Below are 13,788 nucleotides of genomic sequence, written 5' to 3'. Positions count from 1 at the left end.
TCACCGGCTTCCGTAGTCACGGTGGATATTTTGGGAGTTTTGAGGTAATAATATAATAGTTTTGAAGCAACGAGGAGGAGGAGCAGAGTTCCACGTGTTGTAGAATACGTCCACACGTATTCTAATACGTGGTTTCTGAAACACAAACAGAGTTAAAGACCTTTAATGAAAAACACGATGCCAAATATTATGCAATTATTTAGTACAATTAATATCATACCAGAGGTGTTCGGTACTTGTGTACTTTTACACACAAAAAATGTATAAAGTGATTTCGACAAATCGTAATTTTTTAGCTAATCAGCTCCACACACTCCAGTGTGTGTGTGTGTGTGTGTGTGTGTGTGTGTGTGTGTGTGTGTGTGTGTGTGTGTGTGTGTGTATGTGTGTGTGTGTGAGGCCCACAGTCACCTGTGCCTCCTCCATTCTTTTCATTTCACAAAGACACGTTTAACATTTACACCTTTTTAAAATAGTTTGGTCGTTTGGTCTTGCGCGTAAAATAGGTTTTGTTGCGCGTAAAAGCCGTGCGTAATTGCCTTTCTGCCTCAAAACGCAGCATTCAATCAGATAATTCCACTCGTTTCCTCAAATGGTGTGAAATTAAATATGTTATTTATTTATTTATTATCATTTGGTTTTTAGTAATTAGTTAGAGACGTCTTGATAATTCAGCTCTGCAGCTTCGATGAAATTATTTCCAATTAGAGGCGCCGGATTTTTTGACGTCACAACCGTTTTAGCCAATAGCACAGTCTGATTGGACGTGTGTGTGTGTGTGTGTGTGTGTGTGTGTGTGTGTGTGTGTGAGAGAGAGAGAGAGAGAGAGAGCTCAGGTGTAACGTAACAAGAGGCTCTCGTGGTTTCACTTCTCGTGGTTCAGACTATTTAAAACACGCTTCATTCTCTGACGTCACAGTGTGAGCAGTGTGCTGAGAGCCAGAAGATGCAGGAAGTCAGTGTTAATGAAGACACTATTAATGGTGATGGGGAATAAGTGCATGTAATTATCTTTCTCTTTATGGTGGAAATACATCTGAGCCATAAAGCTCACAGCATCTTAATATTTATTGCGTCATTCATTTAAAAATAATGCTGTGATGAATTCCTGATGATCAAAGTGACTGAAGAGGTTTTAACAGGAGACAATGAATTAAACTGTTTTTTTTAACGATTTCATAATATTTAAAAAATATCGGATTCTCAAAATGTAGATTAATAATGTCTTAAAATATTCTTCTAATATAATTTAAACCTTTCTGTATTTAATGATTAAGATTTTTTCATATTTTGTATTTTTTAGCTCATCTAAATTATTTATGAAGAAAACATGCAATATTTTTTTTACATTCATAACTGCAGCTGCACAAATATGTGTGTGTGCGTGTGTGTGTCTGTGTGTGTGCGTGTGTGTGTCTGTGTGTGTGCGTGTGTGTCTGTGTGTGTGTGTGTAAGCCTGGTTTCCTCTCTGATATTGTCTGCAATTATGTATCTAAACATGTGGAAGTTTGCACAATAAGTGTGCGTGCGTGTGTGTGTGTGTGTGTGTGATCCGGTGCTTTAGCATTCTGGGAGCTGGGGCATGGTTCTGCTCTCTCATGTTGTCGTTGTGGATTGGAACAAAGCAATGTGATGAAGATCAATGTTCATGTGAAAACCTTTTTTAAAAACCCTACATAGTTTTAGAGAGTAGAAGAAGAAAACCCAGCGCTCAGGGTGACATGGAGGGAGAACAATGGCACAGGGATTAGCCGTTAGCTAACAGGCATGTAGCTGTCTCTGCTAACGCCAGCGCGTTGCCGGTGGACTCGTCAGTGTTCAGGTTCACGATGGAGGCGAGAATGTTCTGTGCCCCTCCCCCTCCCTCCCTTCCCTCTGTCTCTCTCCTTCTCCCTCAGTATCGCTCCATCTCTCCCTCTGCGCTCAGTAGCTACTTGGCGGTGGTGTTGGTGGGGGGAGGAGCCTGCCACCACGGGGATCTGGGCACACAGAGCAGCTTTAATTAGACGGGGCCTCGTGCCATGTGCCGCCACAGCGTGTGAGGGGAGTGTGTGCTGCAGCATTGTCTGTGAGCGAGAGTTTCCTGAGCGTTTTGCATCTTTTCCCCGTGTTTTTTGGTGATGAGGAAACCTCTACGACGCCTGCTTCACGTGTGCGTGTTGGTATGACATCACGGTCGGCGTTTGCGTCCTCCGTCCTTTTCGCTTTGGCGCCAAAGCCCTCGAGCCCGGGGGCCCGAGCGCATTTTTTTTTGTTGGCATCAGATAATGTAAATGAAGACAAACCCGTTCCTTTTGTAGTCAAACAGTCGGGATCTTTTAATTTAAAAATGCATTTGGGCCGCGATGGGGGGGCGGCGTTTGAAGCCATCGCCCTCCTATGGAGCCGGCCAGCGGGTGAGGCCGGGGCCGCCACGGGGACAGGCGCCATGGGGACGGGCGTCGAGCCGCAGAAGGGGAGGGGTTTTTGGCGCCGTGGCCGGTTAGAACTGGTTTGACGACTACTTTATTTTATTTATTTTTTGTATCGGTGCCTCTCGCTAATTGTTTGGCTTCGGGGAGTTCTCGATGTGGAGAGGCCTCGCTTCGCGGACCAATCGAAGCTTTCCGTGCACAAGGGGAGGTTTCCGATTGGCCGAGGCGGCTGGAGGCGGGGTGACGTCGCAGAGTGAAGGGGTCAGGACATTTAAGGGCCGCTGGAGGTTGAGTAAGTGAAGAAGAAGATAAAGCCCAGACGCAGAAGAGTAAAGTCTTTTGTTCAGAGTTGGCGTCAGCTGCTGCTTTTTCTTTGGGGATTTTTATATATTTTAACTCTCCATAACATGCTAGTCTGAATCCTGTGGAGCCAAAAGACGTGTATTCATCTTTGTATCACCAACTTCCTCTTCTGCTTGCAGGTCAAAGCGAGGGCCGTGTCACGTGAGAGGATGGGTGGCCTTAGGGGTTGGTTGTTATCTTTGGTTATCTAGCTGTATGAGTGATGTACATTCTTCATAAAGCTAGATAACCGAAAGTAACAAGAATCCCATTACACTCCTGAAAAGGCATCAAGACCCCAAAATACGCCTCCCACCCAAAGAAAGAAAGAAAGAAAGAAGAAGCATGAACTGCCACAAGAACTGCAAGAAAACTAAGAAAATGGACGACATTTAAAAAGGAGTTGGGAACCGAATGCCGAAGGTAGGGTGTTAGTTGTGTGTGTGTGTGTGTGTGTGTGTGTGTGTGTGTGTGTGTGTGTGTGTATGTGTGTGTGTGTGGATCCATCAACATCTCGTCAGCGTGCATGTCGCCCTGCAGCCGGTGGCCGTGATCCACAGCAGCACGGTTGTTGCAACAGGATCACTTTTAATCTAATAAGCCCTGTGATCCCTGTGTGTGTGTGTGTGCGTGTGTGTGTGTGTGTGTGTGTGTGTGTGTGTGTGTGTGTGTGTGTGTGTGAGGCGGGGGGGGGGACTGCATGCAGGGGCTTAGCCAGAGTATCACATGGCCGGGGGGGACAGGACCCACACTGATTCACCAAAGCCGGTGTGGACTTTGACAAGTCGGTTAACCAAGTCGCCTGTTAGCTAATCAGGTTTATTTTTGGTCAGTTGCTTTTATTCACTTGGCACCGTGAATTTCCAGCTCTGCTGGTTGCATCTTTGGCATGAAGAGAACATGCAATGTGAGAAGAATTGTACCCCCCCCTCCCCTCTTTCATCTCAAACGGCGTTATGAATTATACATATGCTCCGACTTGGACGGGATTGTGTGAGTTGAGAACGCTCCCTCCGGGTTAATCCGGCCTCCCAACGCCCCGCCGGCACCTAAGCGAACAGACAAGAATTAGTTTGAAGCCAGTTTTGTTAAGTTAGCTGTTCTCTCTCTCTCGCTCTCTCTCTCTCTCTCTCTCTCTCTCTCTCTCTCTCTCTCTCTCTCTCTCTCTCTCTCTCTCTCTCTGTCTCTCTCTCCCCTTCCCACCTACTCCTTTCTCCGTCTGGCATGAAAAGATGTTTGATTTGGGGTCCTGGCCGTTGTTTGATTTGACGTGACAGTTGGCTCGGTTGTGAATGGGCCGTGGCAAAGCCTCCGTTGCGTGAGGTGCTTCCATGTGGAAAAGGCCCCGATGGGCTCTCGCTGAATGCTGCCTGTGTGTGTGTGTGTGTGTGTGTGTGTGTGTGTGTGTGTGTGTGTGTGTGCTTGCAAGGCTCCAAAGAGGGGAGGGTGGGTAGGGGGAGGGGGAAGAGGGGCATGGTCCAGGGGCAATCAAGCAGAAAGTGCCCCCCGGTACACGATCCATGAGCGAGAAGAGAACAATCTCAGCCTTCAGGCCCTTTGACCGGAGCTCATGGTGAGGAGTAATTGGTCAATCAGATCTCCAACCTCAAGGCCTCTGATGGCTGATTGAAGGTGTGATTTCCTTCCTGCCCGTCAAAGCCAGAGGGTCGCCCCCGCTGAGAGAGACCGTTGAAGGATTGTCCCCAAGGTCTCGAAACGGCGTTGCAGCTTCCACGGCTCGCGGTTTGAACTCCAATTGCAGAACATATTCCACATGGCGGGTTGCTGCCTCAACACGGCTAAAGCGTCGCCCCGGAGCTCGGATATGTATTCAGCTTTGACGTGGGACAAATCCTAAACAGTTGCCGCAGGGCCAAAAGTGAAATTCCCCTCCCTCCCAAAAAAAGCTGGCGTGGCAACCTCACTCGGCAATGTCAATCTCCCGGAGCCCTGCGGTGCCGTCGGTACCCGCCTGCTGCATTGCAGGTGCTGAATGTGACATTTGAGCTCAGAAAGAGAGAGGAACGAGGGCCTTTGACGGGAAGCGACAGCCGGAGGTTTCACCTCTGGAAGGGGAGCGTAGCACCTGCCTCCCTCGACTCTCTCGAGCCGCTGACGCCATGTTTCTTTCTTATTACAGTGTAGACTTTGTAGAGCGCCGAGGCTCTGATCCGATACTGTAAAAGATAGATTGATGATCGTTGCCCGACTAACATCCGGGCACCTGCGACGTCTGCATGCGGCGGGTGCGTTCATGAGTTGAACGGGTGCACGTTGTGGAGCCGTGTAAAGTATAAGTTCCTTTTTGTGTGTCAGTTACAGTGTTGGCGCTAAATGGGAACCGAAGTCTTGGACAGATTGTGTTTGTACCCTGAGCGGTGCCCCGGGAGACGCATGTCATGGTGCAAAACGCTCCGTGTGTGGCACAGTTATATCACTAGCACTTCACACGGGGCGGGGGGGACCCCGGAGCAGAGACCGTCTTAGCTTTCCCCTCAGAATGGCACGGAGACGGGGAGAGATCCTAAAAAAAAAAAAAAACACCGCAGGGCCTTTTTGGTCCCTTTTTTCCCTGTGTCCCATGGCGGAGTTGGAAATAGAAAGAGAAGCGGAGGAGGAGGGAGGGAGGGTTAGTCTTAGCCGCAGATTTAGACTCCAAGTGTCCAACAGAAAAACAGCCATTGTGGCAAAGTCCCCACCAGTAGACTTTACAGTCAATAGAGCTAGTCCACTTGTCACCCGGGGACAATGCGCCCCTTTGCCTCCCTTCCACCCCCGCCGGGTCCGGGCAGCCAGACACTTTTCTGAATAAGACCCAGTGATTCTTGCCCCCTTTGGGGTTTTGTTGTTGTCTGCCTCTCTTTTTTCTCTCTCTGGACGGAACACACCAATGGGGGTTTTGGAAAACGGTTTCGTTGAAGGCCAGAGACCCGGAAAGGCCAGACCTCGGCGTTCCCTTCGCACCCCCCAAGTTGCAAAAGTCAATGGGCCTCGCCAGACAAAAGAGATTAAGTTTGGCAACTTGGCAGTAACAGGTGTACTGCGACTGTGCTCGGACCACACGGAGGGGCCACCGCTGTTGTCCGACTCGACGCTGCCACCGCGTTGGCCTCCAGTTAGAGATAAAGACGAAGAGCTTGCTTTGTGAACGCCTCGTCCATTAAGAGCGTGTTGGTCTAAAGAGCGCGTTGGGCTGAGTTGCCTCGCGACCGGCCTCTTCGTCATTTCTCTCACTGGCTTTTTGTCGCTCAGTTCTGCAACATTTTCTCCAGCGATTTGCCAAGTTTTTTTTCTCGTCCAAAACGGGATCCTGCAGACATCTTTAGATGTGGAGCCGCGCTCACCCGAGGGAGCGCGTCGAGGGTAAACAATGTGGGCGCGCAGAGGAAGAAAGACACATCAGAGGGAGAGCGAACGCGGCGCTGAGGCGTGAATACACTTTCACATTTAGAACTGAGACAGTGATGTTTTAAGGAGGGGGAAGCGTCTCTCAAAGAGAACAAGCGATCGCCTTTTTCTCTATCCGCTCCGTCAGTATATTTCCGACCGCTATAAATCGAGCCATTCATCGGCAGCGTAAACAGGAGCCAAACAGAGCACGCGTTTTGTTTGCTCCAGTCGTTAATAAAGCTTTTTACCGAGAGGCTCGGGGCCCTCAGGAGCCATTCTGGCAAAATGACTTTGGCAAAGCATCCGATGAAGGGGGTCCGTTCAGACCGGCCATTGTCTCACTCTCGCTCTCTCACACACCTACGAGTCCACACGGCGGGCACACAGTTCCATTGTTGCGTGAGCTGTTAATATCGGAGGCTTCACAATAGAGCCCATTCGCCTGTATTTGCATAAGGCACTTTTGCAACAAGGACCCGGAGAGGGCTTGAAAGCTGGCCCACTCCAGTGCCAGTGGCAAAAAAAAATGTCAAGTGCCAATTAGGAGAGGTTTGCCACCATTCAGCAGCACCCCACCCCTGTTAGTCCTTCTCCTCCACTGCCCCCCCCCCCACCCTTCCACACACACCCCAACTCTCTCACACTCCCAAGTCACCCCTGTTTTTACCACCTTATTCCAATTTCAGACGCAGCCTTCCCCTACTGACACCCAGAGACAAAAGCCGGCTCCCTCCTCCGCCGGCTAATGGAGGATCCTTTCTGCCGCGGCTCAGAGCATTAGCAGAATCAGACAGCGGCGCTCTGTTCGCCGATTAGTCAGCTTTCTTTGTTGATTTCCTTCTGAATAGACGGGTTCACGAACTGCGCGGCTATAAACCTGCGAGGTACAGACCTCCACCTGCCAGTGAACATTGAACCTGGCAAGCTGGCTACATTGTGCCGCACTTTGGTTCGAGGCTCCGCAGGTTAGCGCGCGGGCAGGTGTGAGATGAGGGATGGTGTTTGTGTGTGTGTGTGTGTGTGTGTGTGTGTGTGGAAAAAGACAGATGCTGATTTAAAGCAATTAAAAATAACCCCTGATTAGCCGTTAGCGCCGCTATTATTTAGCCTCCTAACGAGTAGCTTCGAGCCTCGGCCGGCTTATTGTTTTTTTTGCACGTAGGGACACGGCGCCTCCTCTACGGCGAGACTCTGAGTCAGCTGTTAGGAAATGCACAACAACGCCACAGTGGGATTTACGTCAGATTCTCCGTTAGCTTAACCGCCGAGCGTAAACATTGCTGTCGAACAGCGGCCATTTACAATTCTACCAAATGCTGGGGAAAAAAAATTGCTGCATTATTTCCAGCGATTGCTCAAAGGACGGGGAAGGCGTCGGTCGTCCTTGAGTTTGAGCCGCTGTGTGTTTACACAGTGGAAGCCTTTCGCTACAAAAGGCAGACGTGTCACGCTGCTGAATGACATCTCTTCTTTAAATTAAGTCGTAGACGCGATAAAAGGAGGTAATCGTGTTTGTCCGACCGGGCCGGCGGCGTTGTTTTCCACGGAGCATTTACCTAACTTACCGCCTCCTGCCACTCAAGAGGATTTCTCTCTTGTCCCCCCTCCCTTTTTCTCTTTCTTTCTTTCTTTCATTCAATCTCTGTGTCGAGTTCTTTTTTTTCTTTCTCCTTTCCCACCCTTGATTCTCAGATGGTTGGATCTGATTTGCATGCATTTGCATAATGAAAGTCATTTGCATGCTTGGGGGCAGACTGTACCATGAGAACAGACATGAAAAGGTGTTTGTGTGTGTGTGTGTGTGTGTGTGTGTGTGTGTGTGTGTGTGTGTGTGTGTGTGTGTGTGTGTGTGGTTTTGATGGATAAACTATCCTTTTCCCTCCTTGCTCTCCTTGATTTCGTCTTCCACGTGTTTTCTGTGCAGGCTGCAGCGACCACACAACGGAAGGAAAGCTAGCAAAAAGGAGGCTGAAAAACAGAGAAGAAGAAGAAGAAGAAGAAGAAGAAGAAGAAGAAGAAGAAGAAGAAGAAGGAGGGGTTTCTGTTGACTCTGCTCTCCCTCTTTCTTCGCCCTCCTCTGCATCGCCTCTTCCCTCCTCCTCCTCCTCCTCCTCCTGCCCCCTTTTTCCTGTACAACGAGACGCAGCCCCGCGCCACCATCTTAGAGCGACGCTGGCATGAAATGGAAGTGGGAAGACCGGCGGTCACAGTGCAGGTAAAAAACACACCGAGAACCCGCCGCGCCCGCCGCGCCGCATCCTTCTGCCTTGGCGGTGGCGGCGCCCCGACCCTCCATCCTCTCCTCCTCCTCTCGCCTCCATCCCCCCCGCACCCCAAACGCTCCCTTTTTCTCCAAGCAAGCGAAAGCCTTTTTTTTTAATCACCTCGGATGTGTTTGTTAATTGCACGATTCACAAGATGCGCTGATGGTTGGGGGGATGGGAAGAGGAGGGGGCGGGGCTTGTTTTGTATGTGCGTTCACATTAAATCACTGCTCTCAATGCCTCTCTCTCTCTCTCTCTCTCAGGAGGCTTTCAGTGGGCATCTGTCCTTTTCCGAAGCGCAATGTTTTTCTCTCCACGTTTGGGAATTCTCGTGCCCGTCCCCGACATGGCGGCGGCGGCCATTTTGGAGACGCGATGAGAACCGTGCCCTCTGGACAATCACAGAGTGCGGCAATGCACGGCTCCGTGGAGAGAGATTCATGCACTACATTTTGACGAGTTTTTAAACGCTTATTTAAATAGTTTTTACAGTCTGCTTCTGACTTTTAGCTTCATTCCAAAAAGCTAAAAAAAAACAACCTCTTCTGTTCTTCTTGAACTCCTTAAAAACGATGTCGAGCCGGGCACGTCTGTCGAGTGCAAAGTGATGAGCTTCATGAACCGCTGTTCACGTTCTCACACACAGAAGCACTGCAGCAGATAAGGAAAGCAGCACAAAGCGGGCGAGAGAGAGAGAGGAGGAGAGAGAGGTGGAGGAGAGACCTCGATAGAGTCTCGGTGCTGGAAAAGCCTCTTTGTGCGAGCGGCGAGTGTCGGAGGGCCGTCGGCGCTCAGACAAGTCGAGTATTGTTCTCCCGAGCTCCTCGTTAAGCCGCCGCTTTATCCCAACCGGGAAAAGCTCCCCAAGTTTAAGAAAAAACGCTTAAACCCCCCAAAATACCCACAAATTAGCGTCGGCCGGTGCCCGATTAGGTAAGGGGGCCGGTAAACAGTGTATGCCATTGTGCTCGCAGCGGAGAGAGAGAGCGGCTTTTGTCTGCGCGTGGTGCGGAGCTAACGGCAACGCTAACGCCAATGCCAACGCTAATGCCAACGCTAATGCCGACGCTAGCTTACAGGAGGACGCCAGCACCTCCAACAGAGACACCGGTGGTGCTCAGGTGAGGGAGGAAGAGGGGGATGGTCGCCCCGGGTCGAGCTTTCAAAAAGTGTTTAACTCCACCGGTTTCCACTATTTACACGGTCTGAACCCGGAGCGGTACCGCTGCTCTAATTAGGTCGTGGCGAGCTCTTCCTGCGTTTCTATTTTTGACGCACAGAAGTGCTGTGGTAACTGTGTCAAACACCCCCCCCCTCCCCCCTTCCTCTCTCCCCAACCGCCCCCCCTAAAAAAGCGCACTAATCACGAATCATGGCCTCTGCAAAAAAACAAAAAAAAACAGGTGGTGGATTGAGCGAAAGGGGGCCGATCCTCAATTTACTGTGTAAGTTATGCAGAGCCCAAAACAATGCAGGCGGTAGACAGCGGAGTGGCTGGCGTCGGCTAATGAGACGATGAGAAGCCTGGGAGGGCCGGGGAGCCACGGCCGGCAGCTTGTGTCTGGATCTGTGTGTGTGTGTGTGTGTGTGTGTGTGTGTGTGTGTGTGTGTGTGTGTGTGTGTGTGTGAGGGTGTAGAGGAGCTCTGGCAGGGGAGCAGACACTGTCCCGTCTACAAACCCCATCAGCAGCACCCCTCCTTGCCCAGACGGAGGCAGCTGGGGAACCCTGCCCCCATCACTCCAGCAGGAGCACCATCCTTGGGAACCTCTGTGGCAGCCCCCCCTCTCTATTCCCTCTCACCCATTGGCATGTAGGGGGCCCCCAAAAAAGTCTGGCTGCAAAACCAACCTCCCAACACCATCACCACCACCGCCGTCAACCCCTCCCACCTCCAATGTGAGGCCGGGGGCCTGGGAAGGACTTGAAGTTCACGGCCAGACCTCCTATTGAGCTGACAGCCCGACTGTTTGCTCAATCCGGCTCCCCATTCACAGCCGGGGAGAGAAAGGGCTTGTTTTGGGGGGCTGGACGGGACACCGCAGCACCGTGATAGCTATTCATTCAGGATGAGGGGTGAGGGGGAGACGAGTAAAGAGCGAGGGGGAGAGCGTGAAGAGGGAGGAGGAGGGGGGTGCATGAATAAAAAAGTGAGGAATCCAGCCTCAAAGTTTGCTTTGAGCGTTGTGCGCCTCTCACACTCTTTTGGACTCTTAATTACCGGCGCCTTCCACTTTTCTCTCTCCCTTTCTCTTACCGCCCTCCCCCTCCACCTCCACCTCCTCCTCATCCCCACACACACACACACACACACACACTCACACACAAAATCCCAATCATTCTCATCATCCCCTCTATCCTCTGGTTTTATTAGGCCACATGCTGGGGCTGTAAATTTACCATTAACAAGCGTATTCACTGTAGCCCTCTCGACAAAACAAGACCGTGATGCCGATAACTCAAAGCGACACCAATACCCGAAACTGCCCTTTATGCCACTAAACCCCCCCCTCCACACACACACACACACACACACACACACACACACACACACACATCTCCCTGGCCCCGAGTGCTCCCGCTGCCCGAACAACGGGGCTAGCGCGGCCACTCGCTAATAGCTCCGAGCTCAGATGCTAATTAGCACGATGGAGGTTGTTGGTTTGCGGCGCTAAGCCGCGTTACCGGTTCCCTCCGCACTCGGTGACCCCGTCGTGATATTTTAAGTTGCTTGTCTGAGCTGCCGAGCGGGGTTTGAAGTCCAACTCAGCCGAGCTTAGGGCGAGTCACATGCTCAGCTCTTTGTGTTAGCGGCTCGTACGTAGCGTACCAGGCTCCTCTCCTCGAAAAGGCCTTTCAACTCCGGTGCCCCGCGATCCCTTCAGCCGCGATGACCTCGAGCACAGATTTAGGACACGCGAGGAATGTCCCCGCCAAGAATTATGTCTAAGTAGAGCCGTCACCTCCACGCCGCACCAGGGTTTATTTATCCAGTGTTTCAAAGTCATGAACCTCCACGGAAACATCACACAACACGTTTCAAAATATGTTGTAATGTCAGAAATCTAATAAAATTAAAAAATAATTGATATATTATTACATTGTATCTATCCATCAATCTATCCATCTATCTATCTATCTATCTATCTATCTATCTATCTATCTATCTATCTATCTATCTATCTATCTATCTATCTATCCATTTTGTATCTATAACATTTTACAACCTCTCTGCGTTCGGCTGCCTGCAGTTCAGTCAAAGTTTTTTTTAGGTCTTTTTGTCACGTGACTTGCACTGAAAAATGTAATGTTTTTTTTTACTAAATCTGGTGGAAGCAAACTGTTTATTTGGAGCACAATTATTAAAAAGCACAAGTAGAATAAAGATATTTTGATGAAATAATTACAATTTTAAGCTGAAATCTTAGTCGACCGCTTTGACCGTTCGTCACTCGCGTTGCGTTCAAAGACCGTCGGATCTTTACAGGCAGATTCTTGAGAGTAAATTCCCTTTTTTCCATCCATCACGGTCCCAGCAACAGTTCTCACGTTCACACGTGTTTCCAGGTATTAACGCCGTCTTTCTCTCTGCAGCCGGGGGTCAGGACGGCGAGGACCAATCACGGAGAGCGGCCGCACGCGATTCCCGCCCGCTCCTTATGGAAAACGCCGCCTGCACCGCCTGCACCGCCTGCACCGCCTGCACCTCGTGTCGCATCAGATGACCCTGGGACTATCGAGGGGGGAGGAGCTTGAGGACATTCCCACGCGTGGGTCGTGATGATGACGCTCTTCTACAAACACGAGGCAGCAGAAAGCGTCCGCTTCACTCCCTCAGCTCTCATCCGTCGGGTCGGCGTCTGCGTTTCTTTGTGTTCGGTTCCTGTTTTAGTTTTAGTTGCTGTAGGACTCAGAGACACGTGAATGTGAGAGAATGATACTGCACTGCGATTGGACGGCTCCGTGTGTCGGCCGACACAACGGCGAAGGAGTGAGCTGTCGTCTTTATACTCTATGCAACTGTTTTCCCTTTTCTTTTGGGCTCGCGGCCCCTTTCATCGGCTCTGGAGTCTTATTTTTGGGCTTCAAACAGGAAGAGCAATGTTTTTTTGTTTTTTTTCAGGAGCCTACAATCCCATTAACACAGATATTACAGTCGAGAGAAAGAGAGGTGTGTGTGTGTGTGTGTGTGTGTGTGCGTGTGTGCCTGTTTGTGTGTGTGACAAATAACATGGTTTCAAATTGTGTCAATACTCATATTTGCAGACTTTGTGTGACACAGTGTTGATTCAGAGTGTGTTTGACGAGCAGGAAGTGGCCGAGTGGAACGTGCATGGGCCCAATGGGGCGTGCACGGGCCCGGTGGGGCGTGCACGGGCCTCGTGCACTCAGAACACGGAGCGCTGTCCAAGCGCTCTCTTACGCAGCCACGCGGCTGCAGCGATGCATCGCCAAGTGAGATTTGTGACAAATACATCGGCTTCAAACACCGTCTTAATATCCTGTCCTTGACATTAATACACACACACACACACACACACACACACACACACACACACACACACACACACACACATGTGCACGCCAAAGTGCAATAAAGCAAAGTATTATCGCTGCCTAATTCATTCTATATTAATTTTCGGGAAGTGGCAAATTTTTTTATTACGATTGGTAATCTATGCAAATCTTTTACATATTACTTTAAACAATCTTATGTCTATGAAGTGCTTTTGCAATTGATTCAAAGGGAAGTGTGTGTGTGTGTGTGTGTGTGTGTGTGTGTGTGTGTGTGTGTGTGTGTGTGTGTGGAGGGGGGGGGGGGGGCGCTATCTTGGCCTAATTTAGAAAATGTATTCTTTTGATAATCATGCACATCCCAGTGCTCAAGACAATTACTTATCTGCCAGGATAAGCTTGAAATGATGTTCTTAATCTTTAGCCGAAAAGAAGAAGAAGAAAAAAAGACCAGGGGCACGAAAACCCTGAATTGTGGTCTAAAATAATTAAATCGGTTTGCACTAAGATCTTCTTTCTTTCTTTTTTCCTTAAATGCAGATCATATCTGGTAGCGTTTTAGTTTTTAATGAGCAGCGTTGTTTGTGTTCACCACATGTGCCTTGTATCCGTGTTGGAATAGTAATAAAGGTTTACATTGAAAACAACGGGAGAGAAGTGGCTGTTCATATTTTATTTTCTTCTATTGGAAATCATTCAATCTATAAAAAATACTGATCGTGATGTAACTCAGCGAGGTACATAAATGTAAGAACCTGTCACGGTTAGAAAAGAAAAAAAAAGACAAAATAAATCAAGATTTTCCCTGTTCTTTGGCGACTCCGACGTGATCTTTTCAGCCAAATGAAAAGATGACCCCCGGCT

The 13,788-nt window shown here is 49.6% G+C and overlaps 1 long non-coding RNA gene across 4 annotated transcripts in view; it reads left to right on the top strand.

Moving 5' to 3' along the window:
* Positions 1 to 13,571, top strand: part of LOC137780801 (uncharacterized) — a 15,104-nt gene extending 1,533 nt beyond the window's left edge. For 3 of the 4 annotated variants that reach the window (XR_011077172.1, XR_011077174.1, XR_011077173.1), the window contains exons 2-6: positions 1 to 44; positions 2,897 to 2,942; positions 3,044 to 3,179; positions 8,071 to 8,361; positions 12,004 to 13,571. The exon at positions 1 to 44 is cut by the window's left edge and continues 76 nt beyond it. This is a non-coding gene — a long non-coding RNA (uncharacterized lncRNA). The other variant, XR_011077171.1, reaches the window with a different exon arrangement.
* Positions 13,572 to 13,788: the final 217 nt, after the last annotated feature.

This window comes from Clinocottus analis, unplaced genomic scaffold (assembly GCF_023055335.1).
Source record: "Clinocottus analis isolate CAN_PGR_092001 unplaced genomic scaffold, fCliAna1.0.p SCAF_9, whole genome shotgun sequence".
NCBI lineage: Eukaryota > Metazoa > Chordata > Actinopteri > Perciformes > Cottidae > Clinocottus > Clinocottus analis.
Note: the sequence above shows the minus strand (reverse complement) of the source record. Positions and strands in the feature narration are given on the sequence as shown.